The sequence below is a fragment of the Triticum dicoccoides genome, chromosome 4A (genome assembly GCF_002162155.2).
Source record: "Triticum dicoccoides isolate Atlit2015 ecotype Zavitan chromosome 4A, WEW_v2.0, whole genome shotgun sequence".
Taxonomy (NCBI): domain Eukaryota; kingdom Viridiplantae; phylum Streptophyta; class Magnoliopsida; order Poales; family Poaceae; genus Triticum; species Triticum dicoccoides.
This window is the reverse complement of record NC_041386.1, coordinates 86,944,934-86,963,740: the sequence shown is the minus strand read 5'-3', so window position 1 is coordinate 86,963,740 and position 18,807 is coordinate 86,944,934.

Sequence of the window (18,807 nt, the reverse complement as noted above, 5' to 3'; positions counted from 1 at the left end):
AACTAATACAGCCTGGAACACCATAGTGTGATGGTGTGTCCGAACATCATAACTGCACCCTATTGGATATGATGCATACCATGATGTCTCTTATCGAATTACCACGATAGTTTATGGGTTAGGCATTAGAGACAACCACATTCACTTTAAAAGGGGCACCACGTAATTCCGATGAGATGACATTGTATGAACTATGGTTTAGAGAAACCTAAGCTGTCATTTCTTAAAAATTTGGGGCTGCGACGCTTATGCGAAAAAGTTTCAGGCTGATAAGCTCGAACCCAAAGCGGATAAATGCATCTTCATAGGACACCCAAAACAGTTGGGTATACCTCCTGTCTCAGAACCGAAAGCAATAAGGGATTGTTTCTAGAATCGGGTCATTTCTCGAGGAAAAGTTTCTCTCGAAAGAATTGAGTGGGAGGATGGTGGAGACTTGATGAGGTTGTTGAACCGTCTCTTCAACTAGTGTGTGGCAGGGCACAGGAAGTTGTTCCTGTGGCGCCTACATCAATTGAAGTGGAAGCTTATGATAGTGATCATGAAACTTCAGATCAAGTCACTACCAAACCTCGTGGGATGACAAGGATGCGTACTACTTCAGAGTGGTACGTGATCCTGTCTTGGAAGTCATGTTGCTAGACAACAATGAACCTACGAGCCATGGAGAAGCGATGGTGGGCCCGGATTCCGATAAATGGCTCGAGGCCATAAAATCCGAGAGAGGATCCATGTATGAAAACAAAGTGTAGACTTTGGCAGAACGGCTCGATGGTCATAAGGCTATTGAGTACAGATGGATTTTAAAAGGAAGACAGACAATGATGGTAAGTGTCACCATTGAGAAAGCTCGACTTGTCGTTAAGATGTTTCCCGACAAGTTCAAGGAGTTGACTACGATGAGACTTTCTCACACGTAGCGATGCTAAAAGTCTGTTGGAATTATATTAGCGATTACTGCATTATTTATGAAATCTTGCAGATAGGATGTCAAAAACATTGTTTCCTCGACGATTTTCTTGAGGAAAGGTTGTATGTGATAAAACCGGAAGGTTTTGTCAATCCTGAAAGATGCTAATAAGTATGCAAAGCTCCAGCAATCCTTCTAAGGACTGGAGTAAGCATCTCGGAGTTGGAATGTATGCTTTGATGATGATCAAAGATTTTGGGTTTATACAAAGTTTATGAGAAACTTGTATTTCCAAATAAGTGAGTGGGAGCACTATAGAATTTCCGATGAGTATGTGTTGTTAACATGTTGTTGATCGGAAATGATGTAGAATTTCTAGAAAGCATGCAGAGTTATTTGAAAAGTGTTTTTCAATGGAAAACCTGGATTAAGCTACTTGAATGTTGAGCATCAAGATCTATAAGGATAGATCAAAACGCTTAATAGTACTTTCAAATGAATACATACCGTGACAAGATTTTTAAGGAGTTCAAAATGGATCGGCAAAGAAGGAGTTCTTGGCTGTGTTATAAGGTGTGAACATTGAGTAAGACTCGAAACCTGACCGCGGCAGAATAGAGAGAAAGGACGAAGGTCGTCCCCTATGTTTTAGACATAGGCTCTAAAGTATGCTATGCTGTGTACCGCACCTGAAGTGTGCCTTGCCATGAGTCAGTCAAGGGGTACAAGAGTGATCCAAGAATGGATCACAGGATAGCGGTCAAAGTTATCCTTAGTGACTAGTGGACTAAGGAATTTTCTCGATTATGGAGGTGATAAAAGAGTTCGTCGTAAAGGGTTACGCCGATGCAAACTTTGACACTAATCCAGATTATTCTGAGTAGAAAACTGTATTTGTATAGTAGAACAGTTATTTGGAATAGCTCCAAATAGAACGTGGTAGCTGCATCAGGAGATGACATAGAGATTTGTAAAGCACACACGGATCTGAAAGGTTCGGACCCGTTGACTATAACCTCTCTCACAAGCATAACATGATCAAACCCAGAACTCTTTGGGTGTTAGTCACATGGGGATGTGACCTTGAGTGTTAATCACATATCGATGTGAACTGGATTATTGACTCTAGTGCAAGTGGGAGACTGTTGGAAATATGCCCTAGAGGCAATAATAAATTAGTTATTATTATATTTCCTTGTTCATGATAATCGTTTATTATCCATGCTAGAATTGTATTGATAGGAAACTCAGATACATGTGTGGATACATAGACAACACCATGTCCCTAGTAAGCCTCTAGTTGACTAGCTCGTTGATCAATAGATGGTTATGGTTTCCTGACCATGGACATTGAATGTCATTGATAACGGGATCACATCATTAGAAGAATGATGTGATGGACAAGACCCAATCCTAAGCCTAGCACAAGATCATGTAGTTCGTATGCTAAAGCTTTTCTAATGTCAAGTATCATTTCCTTAGACCATGAGATTGTGCAACTCCCGGATACCGTAGGAGTGCTTTGGGTGTGCCAAACGTCACAACGTAACTGGGTGGCTATAAAGGTACACTACAGGTATCTCTGAAAGTGTCTGTTGGGTTGGCACGAATCGAGACTGGGATTTGTCACTCCGTGTAAACGGAGAGGTATCTCTGGGCCCACTCGGTAGGACATCATCATAATGTGCACAATGTGATCAAGGAGTTGATCACGAGATGATGTGTTATGAAACGAGTAAAGATACTTGCCGGTAACGAGATTGAACAAGGTATCGGGATACCGACGATCGAATCTCGGGCAAGTATCGTACCGCTAGACAAAGGGAATTGTATACGGGATTGATTAAGTCCTTGACATCGTGGTTCATCCGATGAGATCATCGTGGAACATGTGGGAGCCAACATGGGTATCCAGATCCCGCTGATGGTTATTGACCGGAGAGTCATCTCGGTCATGTCTGCATGTCTCCCGAACCCGTAGGGTCTACACACTTAAGGTTCGGTGACGCTAGGGTTATAGAGATATTAGTATGCGGTAACCCGAAAGTTGTTCGGAGTCCCGGATGAGATCCCGAACGTCACGAGGAGTTCCGGAATGGTCCGGAGGTAAAGATTTATATATGGGAAGTCTTGTTTTGGTCGCCGGAAAAGTTTCGCGCATTATCGGTATTGTACCGGGAGTGCCGAAAGGGGTCCGGGGGTCCACCAAGGGGGTCCACCTGCCCCGGGGGGCCACATGGGCTGTAGGGGTGTGCGCCTTGGCCTATATGGGCCAAGGGCACCAGCCCCAAAAGGCCCATGCGCCAAGAGATAAGGGAAAGGAAGAGTCATAAAGGGGGAAGGCACCTCCTAGGTGCCTTGGGGAGGATGGACTCCTCCCTGGCCACACCCTTCCTTGGAGGAAGGGCCAAGGCTGCCCCCCCCTCTCTCCCTTGGCCCTATATATAGTGGGGGGGAGGGAGGGCAGCCTCACCCAAGCCCTGGCGCCTTCTTCTCCCTCCCATGACACATCTCCCTCCTCCCGCAGCGCTTGGCGAAGCCCTGTTGGAATCCCGCTACTTCCACCACCACGCCGTCGTGCTGCTGGATCTCCATCAACCTCTTCTTCCCCTTGCTGGATCAAGAAGGAGGATACGTCGCTGCTCCGTACGTGTGTTGAACGCGGAGGTGCCGTCCGTTCGGCGCTAGGATCATCGGTGATTTGGATCACAACGAGTACGACTCCATCAACCCCGTTCTCTTGAACGCTTCCGCGCGCGATCTACAAGGGTATGTAGATCCACTCCTCCCTCGTTGCTAGATGACTCCATAGATTGATCTTGGTGATATGTAGAAAATTTTGAATTATTGCTACGTTCCCCAACAACCAAAATAAAAGAAGAACCCCAAATGCGACAAGGTCCCCGATCGACCCCAACTGGGCTCCACTACTGATCAACTAGAACGAAACAACACAAAGGACAAGATCTTCATCGAGCTCCTCCTGAGCTTGGTTGCGTCATCTGCACGGACTCATCGGCACCTGCAAGCTGGTTTTGGAAGTATCTGTGAGTCACGGGGACTCAGCAATCTCACACCCTGGCGATCAAGACTATTTAAGCTTATAGGTAGGGTAAAGGTATGATGGTGGAGCTGCAGCAAGCGACTAGCATATATGGTGGCTAACATATTCGCAAAAGAGAGCGAGAAGAGAAAGCAAAAGCACGGTCAAACAACTATGATCAAGAAGTGATCCTAGAACAATCTACGTCAAGCATTACTCCAACACCGTGTTCACTTCCCGGACTCCGCCGAGAAGAGACCATCACGGTTACACACGCGGTTGACGTATTTTAATTAAGGTCAACTTCAGGTTTTCTACAACCAGACATTAACAAATTCCCATCTGCCCATAACCACGGGCACAGCTTTCGAAAGTTCAAATCCCTGCAGGGGTGTCCCAACTTAGCCCATCACAAGCTCTCACGGTCAATGAAGGATAAACCTTCTCCCGAGACATTCCGATCAGACTCGGCATCCCGGTTCTACAAGACAACTTCGACAAAGATAAAACAAGTCCAGCAACACCGCCCGAATGTGCCGACAAATCCCGATAGGAGCTGCACATATCTCGTTCTCAGGGCACACTCAGATGAGCTCTCCATACAACTAAAACCAAACCTCGAGTTTCCCTGAGGGGGCGCTGCACAAGACTCTAGTTGGACCAACACTCGGAGGAGCACTGGCCCAGGGGGGGTAAAATAATAATGACCCTCAGGAGCGCGACTCCCAAGGGAAAAGAAAAGGCTAGGTGGCGAATGGTAAAACCAATGTTGGGCATTGCTGGAAGAGTCTTATTCAAGGCGAACTGTCAAGGGGTTCCCATTATTACCCAACCACGTAAGGAACGTAAAATCCGGGAACATAACACCGATATGACAGAAACTAGGGCGGCAAGAGTGGAACAAAACACCAGGCATAAGGCCGAGCCTTCCACCCTTTACCAAGTATATAGATGCATTAATTAAATAAGATATATTGTGATATCCCAACAAGTAAACATGTTCCAAACAAGGAACAACATCTTCATGTTCCAACAAGGAACAAACTTCAATCTTCACCTGCAACTAACAACGCTATAAGAGGGGCTGAGCAAAGCGGTAACATAGCCAAACAACAGTTTGCTAAGACAAGGTGGGTTAGAGGCTTGGTTCAACAATATGAGAGGCATGATAAGCAAGTGGTAGGTATCGCAGCATAGGCATAGCAAAACAGCGAACAACTAGCAAGCAAAGATAGAAGTGATTTCAATGGTATGGTCATCTTGCCTGAGATCCCGCAAGGAAGAAGAACGAGTCCATGAAGAAGACAAACGGACATAGTCGAACGGATCCTCACAAACGTGACGTTAATGGAACTAACCCGAAGAAGCAACACCGAAAAGAAGCAAACAACATGGTAAACAACCAACACAAGCATGGCATGATGCACAACCAAGTATGATGCATGTCCGGTTTAAAGAAGCATGGCATTGCAAAGTGCAACAAACAGCACTACAAATTAAGTGGAGCTCAATATGCAACGGGTTGCACATTGACGGAACACCACATCAATTATTTAGTTCTCTCTCGGTTATGTACTCACCAATATTAAATGTTGTTAAGCATGTTAAGAGATGATACATAACAAAACTATACCATCTAAACAATTTAAATGGGGCCGGGTATAATAAACAACAAACCCGGTAAAACCCCATATGCCTTAGTAATTTAAAGCAACAACAATTTAAACATTTTAATTATTGTTATCATGATGCAGATGACATGAACAAGTTTTATGCAATTTTTATTAAAAGTTGACAAGAGCATTATGAAGCATTTGTCATCGTGGCGGAAATGAAAAGGGGTGCCACGGCAATGATAACGAAACGGTGCCACGACAACGTCCCGGTTTCCGGTAACTCGGTTGAGATGCGGGTGCAAAAGGAAAAGTGACGGGGGCGTGTCATGCAAGGATGGTGGGGTGCTCCCGGATACCGGGTCCCCACGGGTTAGCGGCAAAGAGGAGGACCGAGCAAGTGACAACTCGGACACGGTGCAGACAACGGGTGCATCTCAAACATCGCAAGCATTCGTTCACTGACGTCGTCTCGGGGTTATACCTTCGGAGCGTGCAAAGGGGACAACTCTCATTCGTAGAGGGAAGTAGGCATTCTCGCGACGGCGGTAGTGGAAGTAGTCGTTCTCGCTTCGTAGATGTTCACACTCCGTAGGTGTTCGGGGTCAACAAGGAACTTGTCGTCCACGGGTCTTCGAGGGTTGACGGTACATGTTCTGTAAACGTTCGAGCGACGGTAGTGGTACACATTCACGGAGTAGGTCGTACACGTCGACGGTCTTATCGGAACCTCGTCAACGTTCGCGATCCACCTTGGCGATCCGAAGGGGTACTTGGCGTCATGGTACTTGGGTCTTCGGACTTGCCGGACTCGGTTCTTGCGACGGTAGTTGTACAAGGTCGTCGTGGGAGGTAGTGGTACTCGCAAACTTGTGGGATCCACAACGGCGGTTGTGGAACCTCACGGATTCGTGGTCTTCGGGCGGTCCCGGTCTTGACGGTGGGGTACTTGACGCATCCCGGATATGTAGTCGTACACGGTGTTACATGTAGCCGAACTTGAGGTGGTCTTGGCGTCGGACTTGCGGCGTTGGACAGAACCATGGCGAGGTTCAACAGCTACCCCACGTCCATGATGAAAAACGGAGCTCGGGCAGAGAGTCGAAGCAGCTAGCAGGGACGTGTGTGGAGCAACAACATAACACCAGCAAAGGCCATGGCGACATGGAGCCTTGGGCGCCATCGGGGTGGAAGGATGCGGTTCCTGCCAAGCTCTGGAGAGGCCGGCCATGGAGGCAGGAAGGTGACGACACTGGGGATCGATGCTGGGGCTCCGGCGAACTCCAGCAACGCAGACGACGAAGGGAGCGAGCGGCGCGAGGCTCCTGCTGGGCGCTCGAGGTGGCGCAGGCACGCTGGAGCCACCGGACAAGATGCAGGTCACCGGAAGGTTCAGCAGGGGCGCGATGGCCATGGAGGTGGGGCGCAACACGGCGGCAGAGCGGCGGCGGCTGCAGGGCGCCGGCGGCGGGGCGCCATGGCCGCTTGAAGAGGAAGGAGGGCGGCGCGGGTTGGTAGAGGAGGGCGGCTCGCGTCCTCGGGGTTCCCTGCTCGCGAGCACAAGGGCGCAGGAGGATGGTCGGGGTGCGCGAGGGCATCGGGTGCAGGCGGGAGATCGAGAGGAGAGGGAGGGGATCGTGGGAGAAGGGTGGCTGCGGAAGGGAAGCGAGGAGGAGATGGGATCGGGAGAGGAGTCGGGCAGCGGTCTCCCTGGCGGCGCTGGGAGAGATCGAGAGGGAGAGGGATGGGCATCGAGGGAACGGGCTCAGGAAGGCTAGGGTTAGGAAAGGATACTGGGCCTTAGGAAAATGGGCCGAAGCGGTGGAGGGCGCTGGTTGCGGGCCTGGTAGAGCTGGCAGGGACGCTGGGCTCTTCACTCCCTCTCTCATCTCTTAAACTCTCCTTTTCCATTTAAAAACAAAACAGAATAGAGAAAGAAAAGAAAGAGGAGGAAGGGGTGGAATCTGGGCATGGGGATAATATTCCCGGACTCGCAAAAATGTGTATGATCCAAAAAAAATGGAGTGGCCATTTTTCAAAGTTTAAAATTCACACTCATTTGATTTGAATTCAAATGGTTCGAATAGAAAGTGAGGGTTAGGAAGGTCCAAAAATGTTCGGATTTTTGGTGGAGCTCCGGAAAATGATGAGAGAATATATGGCAAGGTTTGATGAGCAACTCGAAGCAGAAAAGACTTGAGAGTTACATTGCAAGTGCGTCACGGTAACTCCACAAGAATGGAAATATTTATAATAGCTCCCTAATATCGGGAGGATATGTTATAAAGAGAATCACCATGTGAATTCCCTCGATTTAAATGGACCGAATATCCATGCAATTTATTTAGTGAGATGCAAAAGACTTATGACATGATGACATGATGCAAAGCACAAATAAAAGGGCGGGCACAAAAGAAACACACGGCGAAACTCGGAACACATGGAAGTCTTCTCGAGCATCGGTCTCGGGGCGTCATAGAAGGGGGATGTAAAGAGCTTCAAAACGAGCTAAAGAACGACAAAAACGGACTCCGGATGAATTAGTTATGGACAAAACGGTGAAACGGGGATGGCTGAGATGTCAGGGGCCGGAAATCCGGAACTTGATGTCCAGAAACACGTGCAAATTGCGCTCCAGGAGCCGGATGTCCGGCTTGGGGCCCGGATGTCCGGCCAGGTGGCCCGGATGCCTGGCCTGAGGCCTCGATGTCCGGCCTGACGATTCCAGATCGGGATTTGGACTTCGAAACTCGATTTGGGGGTGGAAATAGATGATTTTAGGGGCAAAATTGCGGAGATTTCGTGGATGGAAAGTGTGGAAACTTGGGGATATGTTAGATCCACTTGAAACCAAGCAAATCCATGGATCAAATCCAACAAAACTTCATCAAACCAACAAATCACAAAAAAAATTGGGGCTATTTTTGGTGGAGATTTTCGAATTTGGGGAAGAAATAACAAAATTAGGCTAGAAAACAGAGAGGGGAGGCTCCGAAATCGTGATAAACGTGGCTCATGATACCAAGATGATGTAGGTTGGAACCCTAATCGGCCGATCTTTCACGAAAGGAGCGGATCCCGCGAAGAACACGAGGAACACGAGGGGGGAAAGAGGGAAACACAAGGGGAAACACAAGAGGAAACACTAAACCAACACGAATAAGACACACATGTGCTAGATCCTAGAGTACATAAGGAAAGATACACAATCCACGGACAACTAAGGATGATACAAGGGTAGCCGGTCTTCTCCATGAGGAGGTCTTGAGTTCTTCCCTAAAAGGGGTCTTGAATCTGCTTGGGGGATCTTCTCCGGTGGAGGCTCGAATCTCCGAGGAGAAGGTATCCAAGTGGATGAGCAAAGCTCTCACACAAAATATGAGCTAATCCTTTGCTAACCCTAAAACGTAGGTGGAGGGGGAGTATATATAGTCTAAGGGTCGAAGGGGTACATGGGCCTTGGCCCAGATGCACTGCACGTAGGCAGGGGAGGCCGGACGTCTGTGTTGGAAATATGCCCTAGAGGCAATAATAAAAGCATTATTATTATATTTCCTTGTTCATGATAATTATCTTTATTCATGCTATAATTGTCTTATCCGGAAATCGTAATACATGTGTGAATGATAGACACCAACATGCCTCTAGTGAGCCTCTAGTTGACTAGCTCGTTGATCAACAGATAGTCATGGTTTCCTGACTATGGACATTGGATGTCATTGATAACGAGATCACATCATTAGGAGAATGATGTGATGGACAAGACCCAATCCTAAACATAGCATAAGATCGTATAGTTCGTTTGCTAGAGTTTTCCAATGTCAAGTATCTTTTCCTTAGACCATGAGATCGTGTAACTCCCGGATACCGTAGGAGTGCTTTGGGTGTGCCAAACGTCACAACGTAACTGGGTGACTATAAAGGTATACTACGGGTATCTCCGAAAGTGTCTGTTGGGTTGACATGGATCAAGACTGGGATTTGTCACTCTGTATGACGGAGAGGTATCACTGGGCCCACTCAGTAATGCATCATCATAATGAGCTCAAAGTGACCAAGTGTCTAGTCACGGGATCATGCATTACGGTACGAGTAAAGTGACTTGCCGGTAACGACATTGAACGAGGTATTGGGATACCAACGATCAGATCTCGGGCAAGTAACATACCGATTGACAAAGGGAATTGTATACGGGGTTGCTTGAATCCTCGACATCGTGGTTCATCCGACGAGATCATCGAGGAGCATGTGGGAGCCAACATGGGTATCGAGATCCCGCTGTTGGTTATTGGCCGGAGAGCGATCTCGGTCATGTCTACATGTCTCCCGAACCCGTAGGGTCTACACACTTAAGGTTCGGTGACGCTAGGGTTGTAGGGATATGTATATGCAGTAACCCGAATGTTGTTCGGAGTCCCGGATGAGATCCCGGACGTCACGAGGAGTTCCAGAATGGTCCGGAGGTAAAGAATTATATATAGGAAGTGCTATTTCGGGCATCGGGACAAGTTTCGGGGTCACCGGTATTGTACCGGGACCACCGAAAGGGTCCTGGGGGTCCACCGGGTGGGGCCACCTATCCCGGAGGGCCCCATGGGCTGAAGTGGGAAGGGACCCAGCCCAAAGTGGGCTGGGGCGCCACTTCCCCCTAGGGCCCATGCGCCTAGGGTGGGGGAAACCCTAAAGGAAGAGTCCTAGGAGGGGAAGGCACCTCCTAGGTGCCTTGGGGAGGAGGGATTCCTCCCCTTGGCCGCACTCCTAGGGCCGGCGCCCCCCACCCCTTGGCCCTTCTATATATAGTGGGGAGATGGAGGACTTCTTACCTTGATCTTTGGTGCCTCCCTCTCCCTCTCCAACACATCCTCCTCCTCCATAGTGCTTGGCGAAGCCCTGCCGGAGTACTGCAGCTCCATCATCACCACGCCGTCGTGCTGCTGCTGGAGCCATCTTCCTCAAACTCTCCTCCCCCCTTGCTGGATCAAGAAGGAGGAGACGTGGCTGTTCCGTATGTGTGTTGAACGCGGAGGTGCCGTCCATTTGGTGCTAGGATCTTCGGTGATTCGAATCACGACGAGTACGACTCCCTCATCCCCGTTCTTTGAATGCTTCCGCTCGCGATCTACAAGGTACGTAGATGCATCTAATCACTCATTGCTAGATGAACTCCTAGATGGATCTTGGTGAAACCGTACGAATTTTTTTGTTTTCTGCAACGTTCCCCAATAGTGCATCATGAGCTAGGTCTATGCGTAGTTCTCTTGCACGAGTAGAACACAATTTGTTGTGGGCATTGATGTTGTCAACTTTCTTGCCGCTACTAGTCTTATCTTGCTTCAACGGTATTGTGGGATGAAGCGGCCCGGACCAACCTTACACGTACGCTTACGTGAGACCGGTTCCACCGACTAACATGCACAAGTTGCATAAGGTGGCTGGCGGGTGTCTGTCTCTCCTACTTTAGTTGGAGCGGATTCGATGAAAAGGGTCCTTATGAAGGGTAAATAGAAGTTGACAAATCACGTTGTGGCTTTCACGTAGGTAAGAAAACGTTCTTGCTAGAACCCTACTTCAGCCACGTAAAACTTGCAACAACAATTAGAGGACGTCTAACTTGTTTTTGCAGCAAGTGCTTTGTGATATGATATGGCCAAAGTTGTGATGAATGATGAATGATCTATATGTGATGTATGAGATGTTCATGCTATTGTAATAGGAATCACGACTTGCATGTCGATGAGTATGACAACCGGCAGGAGCCATAGGAGTTGTCTATATTTTTTTGTATGACCTGCGTGTCATTGAGAAACGCCATGTAAATTACTTTACTTTATTGCTAAACGCGTTAGCCATAGTAGTAGAAGTAATAGTTGGCGAGCAACTTCATGGAGATACAATGATGGAGATCATGATGATGGAGATCATGGTTTCATGCCGGTGACAAGATGATCATGGAGCCCCAAGATGGAGATCAAAGGAGCTATGTGATATTGGCCATATCATGTCACTGTTATTATTTGATTGCATGTGATGTTTATCATGTTTTGCATCTTGTTTACTTAGAACAACGGTAGTGAATAAGATGATCCCTCATAATAATTTCAAGAAAGTGTTCCCCCTAACCGTGCACCGTTGCGACAGTTCGTTGTTTCGAAGCACCACGTGATGATCGGGTGTGATAGATTCTAACGTTCACATACAACGGGTGTAAGACAGATTTACACATGCAAAACACTTAGGTTGACTTGACGAGCCTAGCATGTGTATAGACATGGCCTCGGAACACAGAAGACCGAAAGGTCGAGCATGAGTCGTATAGAAGATACGATCAACATGAAGATGTTCACCGATGTTGACTAGTCCGTCTCACGTGATGATCGGACACGGCCTAGTTAAATCGGATCATGTTATACTTAGATGACTAGAAGAGGGATGTCTATCTAAGTGGGAGTTCATTGAATAATTTGATTAGATGAACTTAATTATCATGAACTTAGTCTAAATTTTTTACAATATGTCTTGTAGATCAAATGGCCAACGTAGTCCTCAACTTCAACACGTTCCTAGAGAAAACCAAGCTGAAAGACGATGGCAGCAACTATACGGACTGGGTCCGGAACCTGAGGATCATCCTCATAGCTGCCAAGAAAGATTATGTCCTACAAGCACCGCTGGGTGACGCACCTGTTCTCCCTGCAGAACAAGACATTATGAACGCTTGGCAGGCACGTACCGATGACTACTCCCTCGTTCAGTGCGGCATGCTTTACAGCTTAGAGCCGGGGCTCCAAAAGCGTTTTGAGAGACATGGAGCATATGAGATGTTCGAAGAGCTGAAAATGGTTTTTCAAGCTCATGCCCGGGTCGAGATATATGAAGTCTCCGACAAATTCTTCAGATGTAAGATGGAGGAAAACAGTTCTGTCAGTGAGCACATACTCACTATGTCTGGGTTACATAACCGCTTGACTCAGCTGGGAGTTAATCTCCCGGACGACGCGGTCATTGACAGAATCCTTCAGTCACTTCCACCGAGCTACAAGAGCTTTGTGATGAACTTCAATATGCAGGGGATGGAAAAGACATTCCTGAAGTATTTGCAATGCTGAAATCAGCAGAGGTAGAAGTCAAAAAGGAACATCAAGTGTTGATGGTGAATAAAACCACTAAGTTCAAGAAGGGCAAGGGTAAGAAAGCCTTCAAGAAAGACGGCAAGGGAGTTGTCGCGCCTGGCAAGCAAGCTGCCAGGAAGAAGCCAAAGAATGGACCCAAGCCCGAGACTCAGTGCTTTTATTGCAAGGAAAGTGGTCACTGGAAGCGGAACTGCGCCAAATACTTAGCGGACAAGAAGGCCGGCAAAACGAAAGGTATATGTGATATACATGTAATTGATGTGTACCTTACCAGTACTCGTAGTAGCTCCTGGGTATTTGATACCGGTGCAGTTGCTCACATCTGTAACTCAAAGCAGGAGCTACGGAATAAGCGGAGACTGGCGAAGGACGAGGTGACGATGCGCGTTGGGAATGGTTCCAAGGTCGATGTGATCGCCGTCGGCACGCTACCTCTACATCTACGGGATTAGTTTTGAACCTCAATAATTGTTATTTAGTGCCAAGTTTGAGCATGAACATTGTATCAGGATCTCGTTTAATACGAGATGGCTACTCATTTAAATCCGAGAATAATGGTTGTTCTATTTATATGAGAGATATGTTTTATGGTCATGCTCCGATGGTGAATGGTTTATTCTTAATGAATCTCGAACGTAATGCTACACATATTCATAGTGTGAGTACCAAAAGAAGTAAGGTTGATAATGATAGTCCCACATACTTGTGGCACTGCCGCCTTGGTCACATAGGTGTCAAACGCATGAAGAAGCTCCATGCTGATGGACTTTTAGAGTCTCTTGATTACGAATCATTTGACACGTGCGAACCATGCCTTATGGGTAAAATGACCAAGACTCCGTTCTCAGGAACAATGGAGCGAGCAACCAACTTATTGGAAATCATACATACTAATGTGTGCGGTCCAATGAGTGTTGAGGATCGGGGTGGCTATCGTTATGTTCTCACCCTCACTGATGACTTGAGTAGATATGGGTATGTCTACTTAATGAAACACAAGTCTGAGACCTTTGAAAAGTTCAAGGAATTTCAGAGTGAGGTTGAAAATCAACGTGACAGGAAAATCAAGTTCCTGCGATCAGATCGTGGAGAAGAATACTTGAGTCATGAGTTTGGCACACACTTAAGAAAATGTGGAATAGTTTCACAACTAACGCCGCCTGGAACACCTCAGCGTAATGGTGTGTCCGAACGTCGTAATTGCACTCTATTAGATATGGTGCGATCTATGATGTCTCTTACCGATTTACCACTATCTTTTTGGGGCTATGCTTTAGAGACTGCCGCATTCACTTTAAATAGGGCTCCGTCGAAATCCGTTGAGACGACACCATTTGAATTATGGTTTGGGAAGAAACCTAAGCTGTCGTTTCTAAAAGTTTGGGGGTGCGATGCTTATGTCAGGAAACTTCAACCTGAAAAGCTCGAACCCAAATCGGAAAAATGCGTCTTCATAGGATACCCTAAAGAAACTGTTGGGTATACCTTCTACCTCAGATCCGAAGGCAAGATCTTTGTTGCCAAGAATGGGTCCTTTCTAGAGAAAGAGTTTCTCTCGAAAGAAGTAAGTGGGAGGAAAGTAGAACTTGATGAAGTATTACCTCTTGAACCGGAAAATGGCGCAACTCAAGAAAATGTTCCTGAGGTGCCTGCACCGACTAGAGAGGAAGTTAATGATGATGATCAAGATACTTCTGATCAAGCTCCTACTGAAATTCGAAGGTCCACAAGGACACGTTCCGCACCAGAGTGGTACGGCAACCCTGTCTTGGAAATCATGTTGTTAGACAACGGTGAACCTTCAAACTATGAAGAAGCAATGGCGGGCCCGGATTCCGACAAATGGCTAGAAGCCATGAAATCCGAGATAGGATCCATGTATGAAAACGAAGTATGGACTTTGACTGACTTGCCCGTTGAGCGGCGAGCCATAGAAAATAAATGGATCTTTAAGAAGAAGACAGACGCAGATGGTAATGTGACCATCTATAAAGCTCGGCTTGTCGCTAAGGGTTATCGACAAGTTCAAGGGGTTGACTACGATGAGACTTTCTCACCAGTAGCGAAGCTGAAGTCCGTCCGAATCATGTTAGCAATTGCCGCATTCTATGATTATGAGATATGGCAAATGGACGTCAAAACGACATTTCTTAATGGTTTCCTTAAGGAAGAATTGTATATGATGCAGCTTGAAGGTTTTGTCGATCCTAAGAATGCTGACAAGGTGTGCAAGCTCCAACACTCGATTTATGGGCTGGTGCAAGCATCTCGGAGTTGGAACATTCGCTTTGATGAGATGATCAAAGCGTTTGGGTTTACGCAGACTTATGGAGAAGCCTGCATTTACAAGAAAGTGAGTGGGAGCTCTGTAGCATTTCTCATATTATATGTAGATGACATACTTTTGATGGGAAATGATATAGAACTCTTGGACAACATTAAGGCCTACTTGAATAAGAGTTTTTCAATGAAGGACCTTGGAGAAGCTGCTTATATATTAGGCATCAAGATCTATAGAGACAGATCAAGACGCCTCATAGGTCTTTCACAAAGCACATACCTTGATAAGATATTGAAGAAGTTCAATATGGATCAGTCTAAGAAGGGGTTCTTGCCTGTGTTACAAGGTGTGAAATTGAGCTCAGCTCAATGTCCGACCACGGCAGAAGATATAGAAGAGATGAGTGTCATCCCCTATGCCTCAGCCATAGGTTCTATTATGTATGCCATGTTGTGTACCAGACCTGATGTAAACCTTGCCGTAAGTTTGGTAGGAAGGTACCAAAGTAATCCCGGCAAGGAACACTGGACAATGGTCAAGAATATCCTGAAGTACCTGAAAAGGACTAAGGAAATGTTTCTCGTTTATGGAGGTGACGAAGAGCTTGTCGTAAAAGGTTACGTCGACGCTAGCTTCGACACAGATCTGGATGACTCTAAAGTCACAAACCGGATACGTGTATATTTTGAATGGTGGGGCAGTAAGCTGGTGCAGTTGTAAGCAGAGCGTCGTGGCGGGATCTACATATGAAGCGGAATACATGGCAGCCTCGGAGGTAGCGCATGAAGCAATTTGGGTGAAGGAGTTCATCACTGACCTAGGAGTCATACCCAATGCGTCGGGGCCGATCAAGCTCTTCTGTGACAACACTGGAGCTATTGCACTTGCCAAGGAGCCCAGGTTTCACAAGAAGACAAGGCACATCAAGCGTCGCTTCAACTCCATTCGTTAAAATGTTCAAGATGGAGACATAGATATTTGTAAAGTACATACGGACCTGAATGTAGTAGATCCGTTGACTAAACCTCTCCCTAGAGCAAAACATGATCAACACCAGAATTCCATGGGTGTTCGATTCATCACAATGTAACTAGATTATTGACTCTAGTGCAAGTGGGAGACTGTTGGAAATATGCCCTAGAGGCAATAATAAAAGCATTATTATTATATTTCCTTGTTCATGATAATTGTCTTTATTCATGCTATAATTGTGTTATCCGGAAATTGTAATACATGTGTGAATGATAGACACCAGCATGTCCCTAGTGAGCCTCTAGTTGACTAGCTCGTTGATCAACAGATAGTCATGGTTTCCTGACTATGGACATTGGATGTCATTGATAACGAGATCACATCATTAGGAGAATGATGTGATGGACAAGACCCAATCCTAAACATAGCATAAGATCTTATAGTTCGTTTGCTAGAGTTTTCCAATGTCAAGTATCTTTTCCTTAGACCATGAGATCGTGTAACTCCCGGATACCGTAGGAGTGCTTTGGGTGTGCCAAACGTCACAACGTAACTAGGTGACTATAAAGGTATACTACGGGTATCTCCGAAAGTGTCTGTTGGGTTGACATGGATCAAGACTGGGATTTGTCACTCCGTATGACGGAGAGGTATCACTGGGCCCACTCGGTAATGCATCATCATAATGAGCTCAAAGTGACCAAGTGTCTGGTCACGGGATCATGCATTACGGTACGAGTAAAGTGACTTGCCGGTAACGAGATTGAACGAGGTATTGGGATACCGACGATCAGATCTCGGGCAAGTAACATACCGATTGACAAAGGGAATTGTATACGGGGTTGCTTGAATCCTCGACATCGTGGTTCATCCGATGAGATCATCGAGGAGCATGTGGGAGCCAACATGGGTATCCAGATCCCGCTGTTGGTTATTGGCCGGAGAGCGATCTCGGTCATGTCTACATGTCCCCCGAACCCGTAGGGTCTACACACTTAAGGTTCGGTGACGCTAGGGTTGTAGGGATATGTATATGCAGTAACCCGAATGTTGTTCGGAGTCCCGGATGAGATCTCGGACGTCACGAGGAGTTCCGGAATGGTCCGGAGGTAAAGAATTATATATAGGAAGTGCTATTTCGGGCATCGGGACAAGTTTCGGGGTCACCGGTATTGTACCGGGACCACGAGAAGGGTCCCGGGGGTCCACCGGGTGGGGCCACCTATCCCGGAGGGACCCATGGGCTGAAGTGGGAAGGGACCCAGCCCAAAGTGGGCTGGGGCGCCACTTCCCCCTAGGGCCCATGCGCCTAGGGTGGGGGAAACCCTAAAGGAAGAGTCCTAGGAGGGGAAGGCACCTCCTAGGTGCCTTGGGGAGGAGGGATTCCTCCCCTTGGCCGCACCCCCCTAGGAGATTGGATCTCCTAGGGCCGGCGCCCCCTCCCCCCCTTGGCCCTTCTATATATAGTGGGGAGATGGAGGACTTCTTACCTTGATCTTTGGTGCCTCCCTCTCCCTCTCCAACACATCCTCCTCCTCCATAGTGCTTGGCGAAGCCCTGCCGGAGTACTGCAGCTCCATCATCACCACGCTGTCGTGCTGCTGTTGGAGCCATCTTCCTCAAACTCTCCTCCCCCTTGCTGGATCAAGAAGGAGGAGACGTGGCTGTTCCGTACGTGTGTTGAACGCGGAGGTGTCGTCCGTTCGATGCTAGGATCTTCGGTGATTCGAATCACGACGAGTACGACTCCCTCATCCCCGTTCTTTGAACGCTTCCGCTCGCGATCTACAAGGTACGTAGATGCATCTAATCACTCGTTGCTAGATGAACTCCTAGATGGATCTTGGTGAAACCGTAGGAAATTTTTTGTTTTCTGCAACGTTCCCCAACAGTCCGGCCGACGGGCCGGATGTTCGGGGCTTCACAGTGAGTCGGATGTCTGGGATGGCAGGCCGGATGTCTGGGCTGGAGGAGCTCACTTTGTTGCTCTCTGTTTGGAGGATGCCGGATTTCCGGGGGCGAGGCCGGATGTCTGGGACTTGGCGAGGCGCCGGATGCCGGGGTTGACGTTGGATGTTCGGGGCCTGTAGCACTTGGCGGTTGGGCGGCTGTTGCTGTAGTGGTCGTCTCCAGCGGCCGGATGTCCGGGCCTGGGGCCGGATGTCCGGGTCCCTGGAGCTGCCTTCTTCTCCTTTCAGCGTTTCTCGTCATCCGTGGACTTGGCAGTTTGTCTGACTTCACGTGCAACTTCGGGAGGGTACTCTTGATACCTAATCATGCATAACATTCCAGACTTAGGTAGTAGCCATGCCTCGAGAGGATCAAATGGGATATCACTAAGGAAAGAAGTCACCTTGTTCTCGAGAGCTCTAGCTCGTGCTCGTGTCATGGGGATGATCGTAGGATGCTCCGCATCATATTAGATAATGGGTTGTGAGAGTGACAGAAGTTTAAACCCTAGTTTATGCACTATTCCATAAGGGACTGATTTGGATCCAAAAGTTTAATGCTATGGTTAGAATTTATTCTTAATACTTTTCTCGTAGTTGTGGATGCTTGCGAGGGGGTTAATCATAAGTAGGACGTTTGTTCAAGTAAGAACAACACCTAAACACCGGTCCACCCACATATCAAATTATCAAAGTATGAACACAAATCGAACCAACATGATGAAAGTGACTAGATGAAATTCCTGTGTACCCTCAATAACGCTTTGCTTATCATTAGAGACCATTTGGCATGTCCTTTGCCTCAAAAGGATTGGGCTACCTTGCTACACTTTTGTTACTACTATCGTTACTTGCTCGTTACAAATTATCTTGCTATCAAACTACTCGTTACTTATAATTTCAGTGCTT